The sequence below is a fragment of the Hordeum vulgare genome, chromosome 6H, assembly GCF_904849725.1.
Source record: "Hordeum vulgare subsp. vulgare chromosome 6H, MorexV3_pseudomolecules_assembly, whole genome shotgun sequence".
NCBI classification, from domain to species: Eukaryota; Viridiplantae; Streptophyta; class Magnoliopsida; order Poales; family Poaceae; genus Hordeum; species Hordeum vulgare.
The window spans coordinates 14,674,153-14,699,961 of record NC_058523.1 but is presented as its reverse complement, the minus strand read 5'-3'; the positions used below and the strand labels follow the sequence as shown (position 1 = coordinate 14,699,961).

At 43.8% G+C, this 25,809-nt stretch overlaps 1 pseudogene; it reads right to left on the bottom strand.

Annotated features, from left to right (window-relative positions):
• Positions 1 to 1,125: 1,125 nt before the first annotated feature.
• On the bottom strand, positions 1,126 to 25,227 carry LOC123404902 (annotated as a pseudogene).
• Positions 25,228 to 25,809: the final 582 nt, after the last annotated feature.

Below are 25,809 nucleotides of genomic sequence, written 5' to 3'. Positions count from 1 at the left end.
ATACCTGATATATCTCAGCGGAAACAGTCAAACGGGAGTGGAGTCCCATCAACGCCAACGGCAAGTTGAGTGTAGACCATAACCCTATATCGTACTATTACTTGTCGGAGAAGTATCTGCAACATAATACGTTGCAACCGTTTAGGTCAGTACATTGAATGTATCGGCAAGCTCACAATAAGAAGCAGATGATAAAACTATTCTATATGCAATATGGCTTTGTGGCTCTCTGTCTGAGGTTTTGCATAAAAGATGGTTTTATTTTCCCTACAACAAAGAGGCAAACGTAATATCCCTACTATAAAATTGGTTGTTAATGAGATGGTTCCGCCAACCAATTCACATATCCCAAAATTATTAATAAACCCACTCATCATAATTAATTGTGTTGAGACTAGCTGATAGTATCATCTCCGGTGCTCATGATATCTGTAACCGGGGACACGGCTAATCGATTAGTTTAACACTCTGGAAAGGTTTGTACACTTTACACGCAAGATTCAATCCCTCTTGTTGTGTACTCGCACTACGTGGTGTTTGAAAACGGGACAATCGAAACATAGTCGTCCAAAGCGATCCTCCAGTAGAGGTGTTTGAAAACGGGACAATTGAAACATGGTATTCCAAAGCGATCCTCCGGTAGAGAGTTAGTGACCATCCAATCTCGTAGCAATCTGACCTACCAGAGTCACGACTAAGGTTAACCAAGCTAGACCCAATAATTACTTGTGGTTGCACACGTAAGATTTCCGGTCTTGAAGTATCCATCCATCTCTTTGAGACTGGATGGCATTCCGTCAAGATGATCTACCAGGATTCCGGGACATAACCATGATGGTTACTAGGCTGTCAAATGTGGTCAAATGAAGGATGGCCAATGAATAGGTTCATGACACTGTTTCAGTTCTTAGCGAGTGAACAGGGAAAAGACGGTTTGACATGATGTGAAAGATCAGATTCATTCACATTCAACAAGTACAAACATACAACTCACCGAGGAATAAACAACCTGAGGTTTACTTTCCTCATGTTACATTTAAAATTCAACGTACAATACAACCAAAAATACATAAGTCGATATACAACTAAAAGAAAAGAAAAAGTATCCACTGTAATTGCAGTTCTTCACGTGGTGATGAGCCCGCACTTCTCTGGTGGGAAGTCATGCTCCATCGCTGGGCCCGTTGACGAGGACACAAGGAACCCGTCCATCCTGGGCGCCATGTCCATAGTGATGGTCATCGTGCTCATCCCTCGGCCAATCATGTAGATCTTCCTGTCGATAGCCAAAAGCTCATAGGGCGGGCGCGTGAGCTTGTCTGGTAGCCTGCCATACATCACCCACTCCTTCATCCCATTAATCAACATCATCAGCTTGGTATAGAGGGATTGATCGAGTATGTAGATCATCCCGTCAACAATGATCATCATCGGGCCAGCACAAGGCGATCTCATTCTCCTTGCCCCTCTAAAAGTTGGTTAGTGAGGTCATATATAAGTGTAAATTATGTCATGTTCCGGGACACCTTGTGGACGGTCACCATCTCTATCATCTAACATCACGGATTTGAAAATGTGAGGGGTGAGAATTTGTTCTTGTGCGAGCACCAGGAGTTTGTGGTTTGTCATAGATATCCCAAGAATTAGCTGACTTGTTTGTTAGTATGAGGACTTTGGTAACATAAATCTTGTCGTTTAGACCTACCGATACAACCCTTCATGATGTTTTGTTGGTTGAAGCTTGGTTGGCCACAACATGGACCTTATATTTGGAATGGAGCAGAAGGGAATAAGTACCAGGAAAAGATTCATAAGCACTACCATGAACATAAGAAATATGTGCAGTCGGACCATATCCATGTCACCCGCAATGAGGCCTCTCTCCAACATAGATGGTCCATCGTTCAAGACAACGTGAACAAGTATGTCGGCCACCATTCCTCTGTGGATTGCAGGACTCATGGTGGGGTTGGAATCAATAGTCATGTAAGTTGACTTTCTTTATTTTGTCATCATTTCAAATGCTAGCTTTGATTGTTGCATTCCCATTAGTAATTCTTGCTTGATAGATGGGGTTGGCGGCCACTTGTACCAAGAAATCAAGAAGAATCCATTCACTTTAAGCTATTTTGGTTGAAATGAAATGTCACACCAAAGTGGCAACAACTTGACGATCACCTCAAGAACAACAAGAGGTTGAAGGGAAATGATGGCTTAAGCTCCCAACAATCGATTGGATCGAATAACGAAGAGAAGAAGTTGTAGGAGTGGTTGCAACTTGCTCAAGACACGTAGGATTCGAGGATAATGTTGGTCAATGTATATCTTTTGGATCCGCACATTAGGCTTGAGGTGAGGTGGAAGGAGATCAACCCACGTAGGGAGTGTAAGGGAGCTAGAGCGGCCACGGCATGCAACCGTAGACATGACCCATATGGCGACTGTTGAGTGATTCGTTATGTTGGCCGCATGCGGCCCTTACGTTGAGTTTCATTTGCCATGTTTGCATTGTTTAATTGCGGTTCATTTTGCTTTGCCACATTGTTCCATTATTGAATTGGTGATGAATTCGTGTCATATGATTGACGTTCATGGATTTGCATGGCTTTTAGGGTTTTGATATGCGGAGCGTGGTTGTTTGGTACGACTTATGAGGGGACATCCGACACTGTTCGGAGTTGTGCCCGGGCACGGCTGCGGATGTTTACGAATAGGGTTTGGTAGCACATATGTTTCAATTTTGTACCGTGATGGAAATCAAGCTTTGTTATACATCTTCTATTTTCTCATAAAAAGCAAGAGTTTTATTTCTCTGTTGTTTCACTTTCCAATTGTTGCTTTGTCCTTGTTTGTTCAGCTTTGGGTCGCTTAAATCGTAGATGGGAACCACAAAGCGGCAGCAATTCTTCAAGAATTGTGTCGCCTAACCCTCAAAAAGAAAACTATTCATCACCTTCTATCATAATAAATATCACAAGGGGTAGAAATGAATGGCCACAACAACTGTCATGTGAAGCTTGATGAAGGAATGATGTCTGGGCCACACATCATGTCCATTCGCTAACCTTCTATAAATAACCACTACCTTAATTGTATGGCAGAGTCATGTCTAGTTGCTAGAGGGAGAAAGCATGACCAAGTGTGTGAGGAGGCCAACAATGATGAGCATGATGAGTGTCACCAGTTAGATATTGCAATTTCATGGAGGGCAACAATGATGAGCATGATGAGTGTCTCCGGTCAGATAGTGCAATTTCACGGAATGAGATGTGTTGGGAATTTGATTGGAACTATAACGAACTAAATATCCCTGGAGTCCTCGTCTAGCATTACCTTGATTACTCATTCCAGTGGCATGATGAAACAAGAGGCTTGCCGTGGGTGTTCTCTCACCCTCATCTAATGGCCTCCAGTGTGCAGCTATGTTGTTCAGCTATTGCAACTTTCAGAGTTACCCTCATGTGGGAGGAAAATCCCAAGCGTAAAGTTACACGGATTGCCACTCAGTCATGACATCATTTCAATTTTCAACTAGGGGATAGGGCGAAAACCTCATTCTCCTTGGCCATCAAGGACTGGTCGACCGTGTCTTATATACCCGCAAAGTACATCATGTTCCTGGATGCCTTGTTGATGTTCACCAAGTCATCATCCAACACCATGAATTTGACGATGTCAGGGGTGAGCATCGGGTTCTTGTGGGAGCACCAAGATTATGTGGCTTTGTCATAGATGTCCCAAGAATTAGGTGATTTGTCTGTTAATCCAATCCCACCCGTAACATAAATCTTGTCACTCAGAGTTGCTTTTCATTTAGTACGAGGGGGCGAGAGCGGCCACATCAGTCGCTGGCGTGACCCAGATGGCGACCGTCGATTCATTCATCATGTTGGCCAGACGCCGCATAGACGATGAATTTCATTTTGACATGTTTGAATTGTTGAATCGTAGTTTATTTTGCTTTGTTGCATTGTTGAATTGTTAAATCGGTGACGAATTTGTCTTATATTATTCATGTCCATGGATTTGCATCAATTTGAGGGTTTTGATACGACGAGTGTGGTTGCTCGTTAGGACTTTTGAGGGGACGTCCAACGCTGTCCGGAGTCGTGCACGGGTGCGCCCGCGGATGTTTAGGAGGCGGGTTTTCTAGTCCGGCTGTAGATGGTCTTACGAACTGGGTTTGGTAGCACATATATTTTATTTCTGTACCGCGATAGAAATCAAGAAATACTAATAAGTTTTTATTTACATACTTATATGTTTTTAATAATATATAATAGGATATTCTCCTTTTTTCTAAATGTTGACTAGGATATTCTCGTACTCTCTCATAAAAAGAAGAGAGTATTATTTCTCGTTGTTCTACTTCGCAATAGTTGATTTATCCTTTTCTGTGCAACAGTATTCAGCTTTGGGTTGCTTAAACCATAGATAGGCACCACAAAGCATCAACAATTCTTAAACAATTGCATCAACTGCTATGAGAATAAATTTCACAAGGGGTAGAAATGAATGGCTATCATGTGAAGTTTGGTGAAGGAATGATATCTCGGCTAGACACTATCTCCATTTGCTAACCTTCTATAAATAACTACCTCACCTATGTAGCTCAATCACATTTAGTTGCTAGAGGGAAAATGCATGAAAGTATACAAGGAGAGCAAAAATAACGAGCATAATGAGTATCACCAGTCACTAGTGGGGACAGGGCCTATAGCCCCGGCCCGTAAGGGGCTTTAGTCCCGGTTCACCAACCGGGACTAAAGGGGCGGGATTAAAGGCCTAACCTTTTCGTCCCGGTCCTCTTACATGCCGGGACTAAAGGTGCTCCACGTGGCCGCCTCGTAGCGCCCCAGGGGCAGGCCCTTTAGTCCCGGCTCGTGCCCTTTAGTCCCGGCTCGTTACACGGACCGGGACTAAAGATTTTCAGATTTTGCTGGTTTTTGGCTTTTTTTTTGAATGAAATTATTTTTGGGTTTTAGGGTTGTAGGGTTTAGGTGTTCGGAAGATTAACGTGATGCCTAGTTTGGTGTTCGGGTATTAGTTTCAATATAATTTAAAATAGAAATAATTATGCATATATATATATATATATATACATATATAATTAACTTATCTTACAAGCGAGCATATATATACAATTATATGGAGATCTGAATTATCGGGACTAGAGTCCGTCTATTCGATTACATGGACGGACATCAGTAATGGCCCCTAGCTACACTAAATCGTCTTTTGTCATCTATAGCTTGCGTCCTCAGAAAGGTCGCAAGCTCCTCTGCAACAGCAATCGCGCGTTGCTCTGGTAGGACCTTCGTCGTCATGGCCGTGTGCTATATAAGAAGAGGAGATGAATATGAATATCAATCATGATAGCAAAGAATGACGGGTAAAAATAGAGGTGTGAATGTTTATTGCTTACGTCGAATCTGTGATCCTTGTGCTCAGAGGTAAACATGCGAATGGTCTCGCAAACATACTATCCGCATAGATGTGTTCCCCGTGGCTGCTGGTCGCACTTTACGAGAATAGAATATATATAATCAAAATAATAATCTAGCATCATAAATGTATTGAAAATTAATAGAAGTATATCATACTACTACTTACCTGAGCCGCTTTAAAGGTCAGCTTCTAATGAAAGTTACCGGGAGTCACGCACTTGAACCGCTTCCAAACCCTGCCCGACAAGGATAATGATTTGCTCAGTTTTTCATTAATTGATATATCAGAAAATCATCGAAAGAGACCGATAGAGCGCAAGAATGATTAAAATTACCCTTGGAGCATGTCCTGCAGGCTTTGGAACTGTTTCAAGGGTCTCGATAATGGGTCGACGGCATCAACTCTTCCCTTATCAATTTGAATGTCCAACAGAATCCAATGGAAGCTGCACATGTATATATATATAAGTGTCAGTAACTTATCAATCACACTTATAAGTGAATGGACACAACAGAGTAAAGACCCTCACCTGAAGTTGTATGGAAACAGTATGTGGTCACAGAAATTTTGATCTATTAGAAACCTTAGAAGGTTTTCCTCCGTCTCCTTGGGATAATTAGTTAGCGTCGCTATATGTATTTTATCTGGGTCAATAAACCCAATATTTAGGATGCACTTACTTTTACAATACAGAATCTTCATTCTGCATAATAGAGTACAAGTTATATATAGATAATGAATTGAAATAACTAAACAAGTTATATATATGTAGACAACGAATTGAAAACCTTACAGACAATAGCAACTCATATACGATTTGTCGAGGGCGTCGCCATTGTACATTTGGAAGAGTTCATCAAAGTCGATATGGATTTGTGCAGGGCGGCCGTAGTACTCCTTGGGGACACTCAGCACGATCATCGTTCTCCCGTTCTTTGATTCACTTAAGTACCATTGATGCAAGTAACGCATATTTGTTGGGAGATCATCTTTGCTGACCAAAGCTCACCCAAGACAAACTGTGGCTTAGGGGCTACCACAGCCTTGGGTATCTTGTCGTCTTGGGAAGACAGCAATTCTTCAACCGAGACACCACATGCAGCCACCAACTTCTTTGCACTTTCTAAAGCTAGACCCTGCATCGAAGGGGGAACATTCTCGATTAACACCTTGAGGGGTGGGATCGACTATTTGGCCTGTTGTCCAAGCTGAGGAACGTCTGATTTTTTCTTGCTTGTAGTTGAACTTGATTTGCTCCCACTTGCACTTGCACGTGATCTGCTCTTTTTCACTTCCTTCTGCAATGTACGTGTATAGTCATCAGGCTTATGGTGTAAGTCATAAGGTCTGATAGGAAGATTAGCATGACGTACCTTTGGGAGGGGCGACAGTTTGCGCTTTGGGGTGCTCTGTGGCTTAGGAATCGTCGGCGTAGCGTTCTTGGTGGCATGCTCCCGCTTAGTATCCGGAGCGGGAGGCGGTAGAGACGGACGACCCAAGTCCGGCGGTGGTGATCGAGATGGACTCGTGTTGTGCTGGCAATGTGCATGTATAGTCATCAGGCTTATGGTGTAAGTCATACTGTGATGGAAGGGGGTACGATCATAAGGTCCGATAGGAAGATTATCATGACATACCTTTGGGAGGGGCGACCGTTTGCGCTTTGGGGTGCTCTGTGGCTTAGGAATCGTCGGCGGAGCGTTCTTGGTGGCACGCTCCCGCTTTGTATCCGTGGCAGGCTCAGGCTTTGTATCCGGAGCGGGCGGCGGCGGAGCGTTCTTGGTGGCACGCTCCCGCTTTGTATCCGTGGCAGGCTCAGGCTGCGTATCCGGAGCGGGCGGCGGCGGAGCGTTCTTGGTGGCACGCTCCCGCTTTGTATCCGTGGCAGGCTCAGGCTGCGTATCCGGAGCGTTCTTGGTGGCACGCTCCCGCTTTGTATCCGTGGCAGGCTCAGGCTGCGTATCCGGAGCGGGCGACGTCGGAGCATTCTTAGTGGCACGCTCCCGCTTTGTATCCGTGGCAGGCTCAGGCTTTGTATCCGGAGCGGGTGGCAGCGGAGCGTTCTTGGTGGCACGCTCCCGCTTTGTATCCATGACAGGCTCAGGCTTTGTATCCGGAGCGGGCGGCGGCGGAGCATTCTTGGTGGCACGCTCCCGCTTTGTATCCGTGGCAGGCTCAGGCTTTGTATCCGGAGCGGGCGGCGGCGGAGATAGAGATGGACTCGTGTTGTGCTGGCCGACGTCATGTGGAGGGCTTGGAGGTAATGGAGGTGTAGGTGACCTGCGACGACTCGGAGGCGGTGTTGTCCTTGGGGCCGAGCCTGGAAGCTTGATGTAGTTCTTGTCCCATAGGATGACTCCACCCAGTACTTCTCCGAGTGTCCTCTCATCTTCGGGTCCAGCTATGTCGAGCTCCATATCACTAAACCCCGTCATGATTTCATCCACCCCGACTTTAGCAAAGCCAGCTGGAATCTCACGGCCATGCCAGCGTGCATCAGGGCCAGAAGGTAAAGCTTGTCCAACAGCCACCTTCATGTATATGTTCTTGAATTTCTGATGGAGTTCACATGATGTTGACTCCTTGATTCCATCCACGGGGTAGCCGGGACCGCCCTGTATTATTCTTCGTTCATCGCCGGGCGGGGCCTCAAATTCAGCCGCGCTGCTTTTCTACTTAGATGGGGCGCCGGTAATATCAAGTGCAGGATCTTCCTGGCGCGGTACTCCTCTAAGCTCATCAATCTGCTTCTGTTGCTCGTTAATCCTCGCAAGCAACTGGTTGAACTTGTCATTCTCCTCATCCTGCTGGCGCTTCTTTGCTCTCTCTCGGCTTCTGTAAGTGTCTTGGTCTCTGGCAAACCCAAGCCACCACGGGTAAGATGGACCGAAGCCTCGCGTTTGTCCTCCATGTTCGTCATTGTCGAGGACCAGTGTGAGCAAATCTTTATCTCTATCTGCAGTGAACTTTCTTTGTCCCTCCTTAATTTCTTTCACTATCCTTTTCCAATTCTCCCTGGGTATCCTAAGATTGTCATTGCAGATGAGGTCCCCTGTTTTTTCGTCGTACGACCCACCATGCGCAAGGAACCAATTTCTTGCTCTCAATTCCCACTCATCACGGAGTGGTTCAGGTACGATGCCTTTATCTATCAGATCTTGCTCTTTCTTTTCCCACTTTGGGATGGCAGTCTCATAGCCCCCTGGCCCCAGCTTGTGGTGATATTTCTTCTTATCTGCATTTATCTTGTTCTTTTCTAATAATGCCTGGGCATCTTCTGACTCCTTGTACTCTTGAAATTCCTTCCAGTGATTCGCCTGCTTGGCTAGATACCCCTCGAATACTAGCACTTTCTTGGTCTCAAGATAGTTTTTCCATAGCTTCTTCTTCCAGCTACGGAACAGTTCGGCCATCTTCTTTAGAGTCCACTACTTGACTTTGGCCCTCAGTTTGTCTGCGGCGTCTTCATTCTCATATTCTGACAGGTTGAAATGTGACATGAGATCATTCCAAAGATTATCTTTGTACCTTTCAGCGACATAGTCACTATCGGCTGCCCCTTTGCGCTTGTTTCACTCCCGAACGCTGTTCGGGACGTGATCCCTAACGAGAACTCGGCATTTCTTCTTGAATGTGTCAGCAGCATTCTTAGGAAGCTTGGGTTCGCCCGTAGGCATTATCACCTCAAAGGTGTAATGCGTCCGTGCATCCAACTTTCTAGTCGGGCCTCGTTTCGTAGATTTGCTCGATGTGGAGGCCTAAGAGGGAGAAACATTCATCAAATGAATGTATATGTATACAATATAGAGCTATCTCCAATATTTTTCACATATTACAAGTGATTGTCGAACTTCATATGTATACCTCGCCGGACTTTATTATTTTTTCACCGGCTTCTCCACCGGCTTCTCCATCAGTGGAGCTATCATCGCCTTCTCCTTCATTGGACCTATCTCCTGCCCCATAGGCTTCATCTTCGTGTCGCTCGACCTCCATTCCATATCCGGAGTCATTTAGATATGACGTCGGAGATTCGGCTGGTTCAACGTCGGGGCCGTCTTTGATTATATCTTCAAGAAGTTCTTCCTCTTCGAGGTTCCTGATATGTGGATCCATAGTTCTGCAAAAAACGGACATTTGATTAACTAATAAACTAACAAACTATATAAGAGGGGTTGGAAACTTCGAAGGCTCGTTTTATATAGGAGGACCTTTAGTCCCGGGTCTTGGCTAGAACCTAAACTCTAAAATACGAGCCTGGCGGAGCCCAGTCCCGGACACTTAAGCATATACAACAGCAAAATTAAACTAGTTTTATTAATTTTCTTCCTAAAAATAAACTATTAACACTTAAGCATATACAATAGAAAAATTAAACTATTAACACTTAAGCATATACAATAGCAAAATTAAGCAATAATCTAAGTAACACTATTAACACTTAAGCATATACACTATACAATAGCATATACACTTCTTCTTGTAACCCTAAACTAATTTTTTCTCTTCTTCTATTTCTCCTCTTCTTCTACTTCTTCTTCTACTTCTACTTCTCCTATTGTTCTACTACTTCGTCTCCTCTCCTCTTCTTCTATTTTTCCTTTTCTTCTCCTCTCCTCCTCTTCTTATTCTCCTTTTTCTTCTTTTCTTCTCCTCCTTTTCTTATTCTCCTTTTCTTCCTTTCTTCTCCTTTTTCTTTCTTTCTTCCCTTTTTCTTCCTTTCTTCTCCTTTTTCTTCATTTCTTTTCCTTTTTCTTCCTTTCTTCTCCTTTTTCTTCTTTTCTTCTCCTTTTTCTTCCTTTCTTCTCCTTTTTATTCCTTTCTTCTCCTTTTTCTTCTTTGCTTGTGCTGGCCGGAGTGTTGGGGAGGAGGGGGCGTGGGGCTTACCGGCCGGGGGTGTCGACGGCGCAAGGCGAGGAGGACGGCAGCGCGCGGCGAGGAGGAGGGCGGCGCGCGGCGACGAGGACGGCGGCGGCGGCGAGCAGGACGACGATGACGGCGAGGAGGACGGCAGGCGGCGACGAGCAGGACGGCGGGCAGCCTGACGGCGTCGTCGAGTTCGTCGCTTGCCGCGCCGGGCAGGAGAACGGGAGGAAGAGAAGAGAAAATGGACGATTTGGGTTCGAAATTTTCTAACTCCCGCTTATACACGTGGATCTGTAGTCCCGGTTCGGGGCTCGATCCGGGACTAAAGACCCCTTTAGTCCCGGGTGGCGCCACGACCCGGGACTAAAGACCCTTTTTCGGGCAGACTAGACGGCGGGAAACAGGGGACTTTAGTCCCGGGGCGTGGCTCCAACCGGGACTAAAGGGGGTCTTTAGTCCCGGGTGGAGCCACGACCCGGGACTAAAGGCCCTTTTTCGGCGGACAAGAAGGCGGGAAGCAGGGGCCTTTAGTCCCGGGGCGTGGCAAGAACCAGGACTAAGGTTTTGCCTATATAAACCCTCGCCCCTGCCCGCCATATCCCCTGTTTTTTGGTTGTTGAAGTGTGACCATGCCATGCTCTTGCCACTCTAGTTCATGCACATGACGTGTTCGATGAAATGCCCGAGCCACTCTACTTAAGCTTTCTCCTCTCCAAACTCGACCTCCAAGCTTCATTTTCCTTAATATTTGTCTAGGTTTGGCCGTGCACACCAACTGCGAGCACCACCGTGGTGAGCCTCTTGTTCTTATCTTCTTTTTAAAATCAAAAAAATCTTACTTGTATGATTTAGATACATACTTGTATAAATTACTCACTTTCATTATTTTTTGTTATTATAGTGCGATGGTTTTGGTATCCGCCTCCGTCGGCCCTCGTCCTGTCTATGATTCGGATGTGGTATATATTATCATTTATAACTATTTGTTTTATTTAGTGTTTATGACAACTATGACGACCAATATGACATATATTTTTTAATCTAGGAGGTATGTGAACCGGAAATTACAACCCACATAAAAATTCTTGTCGAGAAGTTAAATTTGGTTAAAAATAAAACAAATATTTGAAGAAAAAATTGAAAATAATTGAGGATAAGAATATGGAACTGGAGCTGCATGTCGCCGATGTCATCGATGATCGCAAGATGAAGATCGATGCGATGCGGTTGAAGATGGATGCAATGCGCTTGACGATGGATGAAATGCGCTTGAAGATTAGGAATATTAGAAAATATGCCATTGATAAAGAGGCTTGGTATCATTATGTTGTTGGGTCAATTGTTACCTTAGTTGCGATTTTGATCGCGTTTGTTGTTGCATTTAAATGTTTTACATAGTTGTATGTTGTTTTATGAGAGAACTTTATGTATTTATTTTTTGCAATAATAACATTTGCTCACTACTGTTCTTTGGCTTTAATGTGATGATGAACTTGTATTAATTTGGCCATATGTTCTGCAATGATTTTTTGAACTTATTTGAACTCCATACTTTTTGTGTGTTCAAAATGCACCATTCAAAGGCACATCACAAAATTTCAACAATTTCTCACTTCATTTGGTATATTTCATGGATTTACTTTTTTTTCAGCTAGTTGACCCTGAAATTGAAAAGCACTACAAATGAACTCTGAAAATGTTGAAAGTTGGCATGCTATCATCATTTCACCCACATAGCATGTGTTAAAAAGTTGAGAGGGCTACGACAAAACTGGATGCACTTCGTGTACAAAACGGCCAATCTCTCTCGAAGTATCACGGTTTCGAACGAGAACTCATCTCTTACAAAGGGATTTCATTTTTTTGAACTTATTTGAACTCCATACTTTTTGTGTGTTCCAAATGCACCATTCAAAGTCACATCACAAAATTCCAACAATTTCTGACTTCATTTGGTATATTTCGTGGATTTACTTTTTTTTTTTGAGCTAGTTGACCCTGAAATTGAAAAGCACTACAAATGAACTCTGAAAATGTTGAAAGTTGGCATGCTATCATGATTTCACACACATAGCATGTGTTAAAAAGTTGAGAGGGCTACGACAAAAACTGGACGCACTTCATATACAAAACGGACAATCTCTCTTGAAGTATCAGGGTTTTGAACGAGAACTCATCTCTTACAAAGGGATTTCATTTTTTTGAACTTATCTGAACTTCATACTTTTTGTGTGTTCAAAATGCACCATTCAAAGGCACACCACAAAATTTCAACAATTTCTGACTTCATTTGGTATATTTCGTGCATTTACTTTTTTTTTGAGCTAGTTGACCCTGAAATTGAAAAGCACTACAAATGAACTCTGAAAATGTTGAAAGTTGGCATGCTATCATAATTTCACCCACATAGCATGTGTTAAAAAGTTGAGAGGGCTACGACAAAAACTGAATGCACTTCGTGTACAAAACGGACAATCTCTCTCGAAGTATTAGGGTTTCGAACGAGAACTCATCTCTTACAAAGGGATTTCATTTTTTTGAACTTATTTGAACTCCATACTTTTGGTGTGTCCAAAATGCACCATTCAAAGGCACACCACAAAATTTCAACAATTTCTGACTTTATTTAATATATTCCGTGCATTTACTTATTTTTTTTGAGCTAGTTGACCCTGAAATTGAAAAGCACTACAAATGAACTCTGAAAATGTTGAAAGTTGGCATGCTATCATCATTTGACCCACATAGCATGTGTTAGAAAGTTGAGAGGGCTACGACAAAAACTGGATGCACTTCGTGTACAAAATGGACAATCTCTCTCGAAGTATCACGGTTTCGAACGAGAACTCATCTCTTACAAAGGGATTTCATTTTTTGAACTTATTTGAACTCCATACTTTTTTTGTGTTCAAAATGCACCAATCAAAGGCACACCACAAAATTTCAACAATTTCTGACTTCATTTCGTATATTTCGTGCATTTACTTATTTTTTTGAGCTAGTTGACCCTGAAATTGAAAAGCACTACAAATGAACTCTGAAAATGTTGAAAGTTGGTATGCTATCATCATTTCACCCACATAGCATGTGTTAAAAAGTTGAGAGGGCTACGACAAAAACTGAATGCACTTCGTGTACAAAATGGACAATCTCTCTCGAAGTATTAGGGTTTCGAACCAGAACTCATCTCTTACAAAGGGATTTCATTTTTTTGAACTTATTTGAACTCCATACTTTTGGTGTGTTCAAAATGCACCATTAAAAGGCACACCACAAAATATCAACAATTTCTGACTTCATTTGATATATTTCGTGCATTTACTTTTTTTTTTGAGCTAGTTGACCCTGAAACTTAAAAGCACTACAAATGAACTCTGAAAATGTTGAAAGTTGGCATGCTATCATCATTTGGCCCACATAGCATGTGTTAAAAAGTTGAGGGGGCTACGACAAAAATTTGATGCACTTCGTGTACAAAACGGACAATCTGTCCCGAAGTATCAGGGTTTCGAACGAGAACTCATCTCTTACAAAGGGATTTCATTTTTTTGAACTTATTTGAACTCCATACTTTTTCTGTGTTCAAAATGCACCATTCAAGGGCACACCACAAAATTTCAACAATTTCTGACTTAATTTCGTATATTTCGTGCATTTGCTTTTTTTTTGGAGCTAGTTGACCGTGAAATTTAAAAGCACTACAAATGAACTCTGAAAATGTTGAAAGTTGGTATGCTATCATCATTTCACCCACATAGCATGTGTTAAAAAGTTGAGAGGGCTACGAGAAAAACTGAATGCACTTCGTGTACAAAATGGACAATCTCTCTCGAAGTATCGGGGTTTCGAACGAGAACTCGTCTCTTACAAAGGGATTTCATTTTTTTGAACTTATTTGAACTCCATACTTTTGGTGTGTTCAAAATGCACCATTCAAAGGCACACCCCAAAATTTCAACAATTTCTGACTTCATTTGATATATTTCGTGCATTTACTTTTTGTTTTGAGCTAGTTGACCCTGAAACTTAAAAGCACTACAAATGAACTCTGAAAATGTTGAAAGTTGGCATGCTATCATCATTTGACCCACATAGCATGTGTTAAAAAGTTGAGAGGGCTACGACAAAAACTGGATGCACTTCGTGTACAAAACGGACAATCTCTCTCGAAGTATCAGGGTTTCGAACGAGAACTCATCTCTTACAAAGGGATTTCATTTTTTGAACTTATTTGAACTCCATACTTTTTGTGTGTTCAAAATGCACCATTCAAAGGCACACCACAAAATTTCAACAATTTCTGACTTCATTTCATATATTTCATGCATTTACTTTTTTTTTTTTGAGCTAGTTGACCCTGAAATTGAAAAGCACTACAAATGAACTCTGAAAATGTTGAAAGTTCTCATGCTATCATCATTTGACCCACATAGCATGTGTTAAAAATTTGAGAGGGCTACGACAAAAACTGGATGCACTTCGTGTACAAAACGGACAATCTCTCTTGAAGTATCAGGGTTTCGAACGAGAACTCATCTCTTACAAAGGGATTTCATTTTTTTGAACTTATTTGAACTCCATACTTTTTGTGTGTTCAAAATGCACCATTCAAAGGCACACCACAAAATTTCAACAATTTCTGACTTCATTTGGTATATTTCGTGCATTTACTTATTTTTTTTGAGCTAGTTGACCCTGAAATTGAAAAGCACTACAAATGAACTCTGAAAATGTTGAAAGTTGGCATGCTATCATAATTTCACCCACATAGCATGTGTTAAAAAGTTGAGAGGGCTACGACAAAAACTGAATGCACTTCGTGTACAAAACGGACAATCTCTCTCGAAGTATCACGGTTTCGAACGAGAACTCATCTCTTACAAAGGGATTTCATTTTTTTGAAATTATTTGAACTCCATACTTTTCGTGTGTTCAAAATGCACCATTCAAAGGCACACCACAAAATTTCAACAATTTCTGACTTCATTTGATATATTTCGTGCATTTACTTTTTTTTTGAGCTAGTTGACCCTGAAATTGAAAAGCACTACAAATGAACTCTGAAAATGTTGAAAGTTGGCATGCTATCATCATTTCACCCACATAGCATGTGTTAAAAAGTTGAGAGGGCTACGACAAAAACTGGATGCACTTCGTGTACAAAACGGACAATCTCTGTCGAAGTATCAGGGTTTCGAACGAGAACTCATCTCTTATATGGATACTATGAAAATGAAAAGTGTTTGAAATTTAGTACATTCCATACATGCATTACATAAAAGGTTTAATACATTATTTCATTATTGCACCAATATTCCTATCTATTATTTCTGTTTTCTTCTGGGTCGTAGCCATGGAGAATCTTCATCATTCAGTAGGATTCTTGGGTCAGTTTTCACTTTGAAGGGCGGAATTTCATGAAACTTATTATAATCTTCTGACATGTCTGTCTTGTCATCTACTCCCACGATGTTTCTTTTCCCTGAAAGAACTATGTGGCGTTTTGGCTCATCGGACGATATCTTCTTTTGCTGATTTCTTTTTCTCGTTAATGTAGACATGTCCTTCACATAGAAAACCTGAGCGACATCATTGGCTAGGACAAATGGTTCGTCCATGTACGCAAGATTGTTGAGATCCACTGTTGTCATGCCGTACTTTTGGTCTACAACTACCCTGCCTCCTGTCAGCTTCACCCATTTGCACCGAAATAAAGGGATCTTAAAAGTAGGTCCATAGTCAAGTTCCCATATCTCCTCTATGTACCCGTAATATGTTTCCAAACAGTGCCCATTCTCGTCTGTTGCATCAAAGCGGACACCGCTATTTTGGTTGGTGCTCTTTTTATCTTGGGCAACCGTGTAAAATGTATTCCCATTTATCTCATACCCTTGGAAAGTACATATAGTCGAAGATGGTGCCCTGGCCAAACAATACATCTCATCTTCAACGGTGTCGTCATTCATGAGATGTGTCTGCAACCAACTGCCGAAAGTCTTCTCGTGTTCCCCTTTAATCCAAGAGTCAGCCTTCCCCGGGTTTTCGGGGCGTAGAATATTCTTGTGTCTCACGATATACGGAGCCACCACGATGGAATTGTGTAGAACTGTGTAGTGTGCTTGAGAGAAAGAATGCCCGTCCATACATACTTTTGCTTTCCTTCCTAGTGTGCCTTTTCCTGTCAGCCTACCCTCATACCGAGATTCAGGAACACCAATCGGCTTAAGGTCAGGAAGAAAGTCCACACAAAACTCAATGACCTCCTCTGTTCCATAGCCCTTGAAGATGCTTCCTTCTGGCCTAGCACGGTTACGAACATATTTCTTTAAGACTCTCATGAACCTCTCGAAGGGGAACATATTGTGTAGAAACACAGGACCGAGAATTCTAATCTCTTCGACTAGGTGAACTAGGAGGTGTGTCATTATATTGAAGAAGGATGGCGGGAACAACAGCTCAAAGCTGACCAGACATTGGACCACATCAATCTGTAACCCTGATAGACTTTCTCGATCGATTACCTTCTGAGAAATTGCATTGAGGAATGCACATACCTTCACAATTACCAGGCGAACATTTTCCGGTAGAATTCCCCTCAATGCAACCGGAAGCAATTGCGTCATAAGCACGTGGCAGTCATGAGACTTTAGGTTTTGGAAATTTTTTGTCTTTCATATTTACGATTCCCTTTATTTTCGACGAGAAGCCAGTCGGGGCCTTGATACTGAACAGGACTTCAAAGAAGATTTCCTTCTCTTCCTTAGTAAGAGCGTAGCTGGCACGCCCTTGAAACTGCCCTGGATGCATGCCATCTCTTCCTTTATGACGTTCCTGGTCCTCCCGTGCTTCCGGTGTATCTTTTGACTTCCCATACAAGCCCAAGAAGCCTAGAATATTCACGCAGAGATTCTTCGTTAGGTGCATCGCGTCGATTGCCGAGCGGACCTCATGGACTTCCCAGTAGGGTAGCTCCCAAAATATAGATTTCTTCTTCCACATGGGTACGCGCTTATCAGGGCCGTTAGGAACAGGTTGGCTGCCAGGACCCTTTCCAAAGATTACTTTTAAATCTTTGACCATATCAAATACTTCAACACCAGTACGGATGACAGGCTTCCCCCGGGGTTCTGCCTTGCCATTGAAATGCTTGCCTTTTTTCTTTAAGGGATGCTTGGGCGGAAGAAAACGACGATTGTACGGATACACATTCTTCCTACAGTTGTCGAGATATATACTTTCTGTCTGATCCAAACAGTGCGTGCATGCATTGTATCCCTTGTTTGACTGTCCTGAAATGTTACTAAGAGCAGGCAAATCATTGATGGTTACGAAAAGCAACGCTCGAAGGTCAAATTCCTCTTGTTTGTGCTCGTCCCACACACGTACACCTGGTTCGGCCCACAGCTGTAAAAGTTCATCAACTAATGGCCTTAGGTACACATCAATATCGTTGCCGGGTTGCTTTGGACCTTGTATAAGCACTCGCATAATAATGAACTTCCGCTTCATGCACAACCAAGGAGGAAGGTTGTAGATACATAGAGTAACGGGCCAGGTGCTGTGACTGCAACTCTGCTCCCCAAAAGGATTCATGCCATCCGTACTCAGACCTAACCATAAGTTCCTTGCGTCAGCTGCAAATCTCGGGAACTCTCTCTCGACTTTTCTCCACTGCCGACCATCAGCGGTGTGCCTCAACTTATCGTCTTTCATACGATCTTCCATGTGCCATCGCAACAACTTCGCATGATCTTTATTTCTGAATAGACGTTTCAACCGTGGTATTATAGGAGCATACCACATCACCTTGGCAGGAACCCTCTTCCTGGGTGGCTCGCCCTCAATATCACCAGGGTCATCTTTTCTGATCTTATACCGCAATGCAGTGCATACCGGGCATTTATCCATATTCTTGTACTTCTCACCGCGGTAGAGGATGCAGTCATTAGGGCATGCATGTATCTTCTGCACGTCTAATCCTAGAGGGCAGACAAGCTTCTTTGCTTCGTACGTGCTGGCGGGCAATTCGTTCTTTCTTGGAAGCATCTTCTTCATCAGTACCAGCAACTTTTCGAATGACAAGTCAGTCACACCGGTCTCTGCCTTCCACTTCAGCAATTCCAGTGTGCTACCCAGCTTCTTCTAGCCATCTTCACAAGTTTGGTACAACAATTTGTTGTGGTCCTGTAACATCTGCTCGAACTGCAACCTCTCCTTTTCTGTGTCGCAACCTCGTCGTGCATCAGAAATGACCCGGCCAAGATCATCAGCGGGCTCATCTGGTTCCCGTTCTTCATCCTGATCTTCTTCTTCATTGTCTTCCATTGCGGTATCAGCATACTCAGGGAACATAGATCGGTAGTTGTCATCATCATTCTCTTCTTCTTCATCGTCGTCTTCCATCATAACCCCTCTTTCTCCGTGCTTGGTCCAAACATTATAGCCTGACATAAAACCGGACCGAAGCAGGTGGCTCTGAATGACTCTTGAAGAAGTGTAATCCTTCTCATTCCGACATTCAACACATGGACAAAACATATAGCCACCACCATGCTTGTTCGCATCGGCTGCATCTCGAAAAGAATGCACGCCTTCTCTGTAAGCGGATGTGCGTCGATCACCGTACATCCATGGATGGCTCATCTGCGTTATACGACAGTATATCAAATACAATCACGATCCTAAAAACTAGTACCGCACGGTCTAAACGAGGAAATATAGTTGCTAACCTTTTAGAATAAGTAGAAATAAAGAGGAAGAGGTTTAAGCGTGGCTCGGGCATCTCATATCGTAGTTGTGTTCGGTGAACTGAAGCGGCATCGCTCTAACACACATTTCAACAAACACCTCTAGTGCATCAAAAAAAGTGGAGAGCAAGCACCCACCCACAATCCTCCATCCAAGAAAAATGCAACGAAGAGGGGAGAGGGGGGCTGTGCTATATATAGGCAGAGGACTTTAGTCCCGGTTTGAGAGGCAAACCGGGACTAAAGGTGGCGCGCATGCGGGCTGCCCACCGCGTAGCCCTTTAGTCCCGGTTTGGGACACGAACCGGGACTAAAGGCTCATTACGGGGCGGGACTAAAGGCTCGAGGGAGGATATGAGAATTGGGGCGACGTGGCCGGGCCTTTAGTCCCGGCCCAGAGGCAGGCCGGGCCTTTAGTCCCGGCCCAGAGGCAGGCCGGGACTAAATGGTCCCGGTCAAAGGCCCGTTTTCTACTAGTGAGTCAGATAGTGCAATTTCCCGGGGAATGAGATGCATTGGGATTTTTATCTGAAATGTGATGAACCGTTCATCTCTAGAGTCCTCTTCTGGAGTTACCGTGACGATATAGCCGACTCCACATTGCTTTCTGATTCAGTAGGTCAACAACGTGAAGAATGAACTGATTCTTCCTGGAGCTTTCCACCATTTAGGGATGTTACATGTTGAACTGGCTCTATCTATCTACCGTCTCAAGTTTTGTTCAGGTGCAAAGGATAGAACATTTCCATTTTTGAGTGACAAAACTGACTTCTCTCATTCCCTAGTGCTAAACAGATGCCACAAAAATAAAGGTAAATCTAAACCTTTCAAGTCAGCTTTATAAAAGTATACAACACGATCGCCAACACCTCGAAAAGAAAAAAAAAAAAGAGGTTTTATGTGTATATATAGTAGCTAGGGCAGCATGGCAGATTCATTTAAGACATTGATCTGCACCATGATGATCACACACATCTGCCTCTTAAAATTCAAAATAGAACACATATTGCAGGATTTCAGCAAGGTGCGTGCATATAACAGGGAGCATCGCGGTGCACACTTTCAGAAACCAACAGATACCATTTTGGAGTTACAGTCAACTCTACTCTTATAAAAGACCCAGTTGGTAATGATGGTGTGTCTGCCATCCATCATTTCTAACCATCTCATCTGCATCTAATGCATGCGAGGCAAGTTGTTATACTTTTGGCAAAAACACCCCTCCCACTATGCTATACATTGGCAGAAAACCCCTTAGTCTCTCCAGACCATCCTCGTCTCTCCACCATCTCATCCAAACATGAATGAGGAATAAATTTTGGGCAAAACCTAAAATATTTTAAGTGATATATATACCAGAAAAAAAGTTGATTTTGTTTCAAGTTTATGAAAATGCATTAGTCTATTTTGGATCCGTTGCAAAGCAAGGCACTTTTCTAGTATCAAGAAACACACCAACATCATGCTCGTAACCGCACAATGTGCACCTTTCTTTCTTCCGGAGCGCCTCAAAAGGTTAGATATTGTTGAATTAAAGCCTGATGCATCATTCCAAGCAAGAAAAATGCGCCTGATGTATTGTTGAATATGATCCTACTTCTTGTTGCTCCACATTGTCTCAACAGGTTCACAAGGGACAAGTGTAAACTATAGCCATGCTAGGCATTGAACAAGCACCAAGACACAAAGTATAATGTATAAATGTTTATGCAATTTGCAAGCTTTGGCAACAAAGCATCTGTTAAGAACAATTAAAATGGAAATTTATCAGGCTTAAAAATTCTATATAAGCACCACAGAGAAACTGACCAACAATACTTACCAAAACGTGAGTGTAGATATTTGTTTTTTAGCAAAAGAGTGCAAAGATTGCATAGTGTAAGAATAGAGGAACATGTGTCTCTTATCCCCCCAAAAACAGGAGCTTCATCTTATTGAGAAATCCTAATTCTGCTCAACATAGGAAGCCATATTGCATTCCCATTCCCAAATTTACTTTTAAGTACGCCAACTTATCATAAGCACTAATCTAATAAAATACATATTGCATTCTGGTCAATATGGTCAGTGTACACAAATATGAAGTTTGTCAGTATAGTCAGAGTTGTTGAATTAACATAATTTTATTGGAGAAAGGACATAGTACATAGCTATGAAGATATTGATTTCAACTTCTTTCACTCTTTCACCCTACAGTGTTGCTGAGTTGCATCTGATATATCATTGCAATCTTCATGCATCTCATAAAGATGTACATCATCTAGATTCATGAATGTTAAGAAAAGAAAATGCAAGTTGAAGGCTTGCAATTGACTAAGGATTTACATATATCATGCCCTTCTACATGTACATTATCTCAGATTTGGATCAACCACACATAAACATGATGGCATTGACATATCAGGATTCGGGAATCAAATTATCAGTTTCATCACGCATTAGCAACGACCAAGCAGGTGTCGAATAGACATATAACAGTCAAAGCGGACAAACAACATCCACTAAGACAAAGAACACCGCGAAAGGAATTAGCACCTTACCACACGGGGAGAAATTTTGGTTGTGTCGTAGGCAGTCCCAATTTTCATAGACCATTCTCGGTTCCTGTCAATGTGAATCCAGTGGGCACTTCCCCTCGGCAAGCTGTGTCATAGTACTTAGCAAGGTGCGATGCAGCTTCCTTATGAGGGAATATATACGCCTCAAAGAATACCTGATTGGTTGCCTTGAAGATTGTATAGTACTTGGGGATGCGCTTGTGCAATCGATTTCCATTAGAAACATTATAGGGAGCCACTACATAACGGCGCAGCACATGCGTCTTTCGGTGCCGCAGTTTCCTTCACGCACATGCAAACTAATACACCTGCATGACATCAGCAAAGATTCCTCTAATGTTAAACTTTAAAAAAGTTTTATCTCTTAAACTATAAATTCAATTGACGATCTGTTTTCATTGTTAACTTTCTCGTATTGAGATTTTCGAAACTAGATCCCATGTTGATATGTTTCGACAATATTTTTTTCATCGATAGTTGCCAGAATACTATTATTTACTTGTCACATTATTTATCACATAGTTCTCATATTAAATTAACTTGATTATCAGGTTTATGAATGTCGATATACCCCACCGAAAAACTTGATTCATTGTGCTTGTGTTGGTTCATGCATTTACTTGCTTATTGTTAGTGCTTTAATAACCATTTTTAGCTCCACATAACACTGCAATACTTAAAAGGTATAAAATTATTGCCCCGGTAACTATGTATAATTTTTGTGATAACTGCACACCCATAAGATGACAACTATCATGACATAAATGTGACAACTAGGAACGACGAAAAAAAATCAACGAAACATGTACACATGGGATCTTATTTTGAAGGTTTCGTCGAGACGAACCTAATGGTAAAGGCGAATCTTTAATCAAATTATTAATCTGTGAGATAAAATCATTTTTTCAGCCACATGCATGCATGTATGAGCCCATGCTGTTGTGGAGCAGTTTGAAAGCGACGGGTGCCTTTTTTTTAATGCTTGGACGTGAACGCACGGGAAGGATTGGATGCGGCGGTGCAAATTAGATTTTCCCAACATTAGAGCATCTCCAACAGGCGCGCTATACAAGCGCCGCGCCGTAAAAAAAAGACAGTTTTAGCGCGCGCGCAACGCGGCGGCAGCTCTAGCGGGCGCGCAAAAACGGCGCGCACGCCATTTCCAGTTCAGCACGCTGGCCGAAACGCAATCCCGCGCCCATTATTTGCTGTGCCGGCTCCCGCGAGCGCGACTCTCCCGCGCTCGCTCCTGCTCTCTCCTGCGCTCGCTCCTGCACTCTCGCGACCGCGCCGCCGCCCCCATCCGACCGCGCCGCTGCCGCCGCTCGCGCCCCCGGCGACCGTTCAGCGCTTCCCCGGCCTATCCCCGCGCCGCCGGCGACAACTCAAGCGCTTCCCCGGCCTGTCTCCGCTGCGGCCGCCGCCCGCGCCCCCCGGCAACCGTTCAGGCGCTTCCCCGGCCTCACCGCGCCGCCGCGCTTCCGCCCCACCCCCTCCTAGTCCGGCCGGCCCTCGCGTGACTCCGACGTCCGAGGAATAGCGCCCGAGCGCTCGCTGCCGCGCCGCGCCAGCAAGGTGTTCGACAAAACGCCTACAAGGTATGTATTGCTTCAAACTTATGAATTTGGTGCATGTTTTGAATTGTAGTTTTTATAGTATAGTATTGAACATTGTAGATGAGTTCGTCGTATGATTCTTCCGAAGAAGAATTTGATATGGAAGAGGAGGAGGATCTTGCAATGATCATAGCTATGCATATCAATAAAAAAACCCAAGCACGGTGGTTCGGTTATGGGTCGGGAAAAAATTTGGAGAGATAGGATTGATGCCCATAACAGATTGATGAAGAACTATTTCGTGGAGAATCCCACATATCCGGAGTCGTATTTCGTCGCCGGTTTAGGATGAGCACAGACTTGTTCAAGCGCATTGCAGAGAAACTAGCGAGCCATGACCGGTTTTTCAAGCAAAGGAGGAATGCCGTCGGAGAGCTCGGGCATAGCACCTTTCTGAAGGTGACAGCCGGTTTGCGTATGTTGGCATACGGTATCCCGGCTGATCTAGTTGATGATCACTTGGCTATGGGCGAGAGCCAAGCCATCATGTGTGTCAAGCGCTTTGCAGTGGGAATTGTGCAAGTGTTTGGCGACGAGTATTTGAGATCTCCCACTGCTGAAGACGCCGCAAGGCTATTGGCGATGAACAAATCTCGCGGCTTTCCTGGCATGCTTGGCTCAATAGATTGCATGCATTGGAGTTGGAAGAATTGTCCAAAGGCATGGCATGGGCAATTCCACGGCCAAAAAAAGGGTTCCACTATAATCCTTGAAGCGGTGGCCGATCATGAGACTTGGATTTGGCATGCATTCTTTGGAATGCCTGGATCTTTGAATGACATCAATGTTGTCAACCGGTCACCACTGATGAATAAGATTGCGAATGGTGAATTGCCACCGTGCAGTTTGTAGCAAATGGCCGTACGTACAACTATGGCTATTATCTAGCGGATGGCATCTATCCAAAGTGGCAAACCTTCGTGAAGCCGTTGAAAAAGCCAGAAGGTAAGAAAAATCTTGATTTCCACAATGCTCAGGCGGTTGCTAGAAAAGATGTGGAGAGAGCATTTGGGATTTTGCAAGCCCAATTTGCTATTGTGAGAGGACCGGCTAGATTTTGGGATCAAAAAATGCTTTGGTACATCATGCACGCTTGTGTGATCATGCACAACATGATCATCGAGAATCAGCGTGGCCAAGATGTAGACTACTCACAGTATGAGCTCTTGGGACATCCCGTGCGAGTGCGACGGAGGGCTGAAAGGGTAGCCCATTTTGTTGCCTCGTATCATGCCATTCGACGTCCCGCAACACAATGATCTTCAGAAGGATCTGATTGAAGAGTGGTGGGCATGGCATGGACGACAAAGAGCATGATTTGATTGCATTATTTGTATTGTATTGTTCATGAACTATTGGTTGTATTTATTGCATTATTTGTTGTATTGAACGATAAACTATTTGTTTGAGTTGTAATAACTATTTATTGTTAATTTATTTTGTTTGTTTGATCGTTTTTCTCCTATTTTTTAAAATGTATATGTGGTTTGTGCGTGCTGCGCGCGCTGCATTTTTGGGCACTGCTGGAGCGGCGCGCGCTGTGCATTATAGCGCGGCTGTTGGAGCCAGCGCCTATCCCTGCGCTAAATCAGCCGGTGTGCGCTGTAAATACATTTTTTAGACGCGGCGCGAAGCGCGGCTGTTGAAGATGCTCTTATAACGTAGTGTATTTTTTAGGCGCGGCGCGAAACGCGGCTGTTGAAGATGCTCTTATAACGTAGTACCTGGGCCTGAGTCGGCCCTCGAGGCTAAGACAGAGAATTCCGGGCACACGAGCAACGTAGGCCGGTTCCAACCCCACCTTATACATAATGAACTCGGACTTACGCAGGAGCTTGTCCTTTGATCTCCTCGGCAAAGATGGATACCTACAGGGAGGAGGGAGCAACGCGCACCACGGCATCGGACCACCTGAAGGTGTTCTTCAAGTAGTCCAGTTTGGAACACGACGACCTGCAGCGCTTCCCTGAAGATCCCAGAGCTGAGGGGCATGCGTAAGCCTTCGGCGCATGTTGCCATCGCCCGGACGCGTTCGGGGTTGGTGGTCAGTAGCATCGGCACATTGATGCATGGCGAGGCAATATCTCGAGCACCTACCCCGCACTCCCCCAGGAACGCGACGTTGGGCTTGATCGACCACCGTCTCGAGGCTGTACGAAAGAAGGCGGGGGCTGTGTTTGGGCACCCCGAGGAGCCTGTCGGAGGAGCTGATAGTACCGCAGCTTGGAAACCGGTGAGCGAGGCAATGAGCGCGATCTCGGAATGCAAGGCGAGGCGAGGCGAGGTGAGCCCGGTGACGATGGGGGAGAGGGTTCCCTCCACTTTGGCGCAGAGTAGATTGAGACCTTGCGCTCGGGTGTGGTACGAGGTAGTTTTGGACGACGAAGCCGCCGGCGCCGGGGTTTGCAAGAACAGGGGGTGCCGTGGTTGAGAGCAGGGTGGAGGAAGAAGAAAGGGGGTATGGTGGAGGCCGAGGAAGAAGAGAGCTGTTGGGTTAGGATGCACTTCAGGAGGCGGAGCATGTTGCACATGGCGCCAGTGCCAGTGCAGGTGCCGGCGAGCGGAGAAACTGGC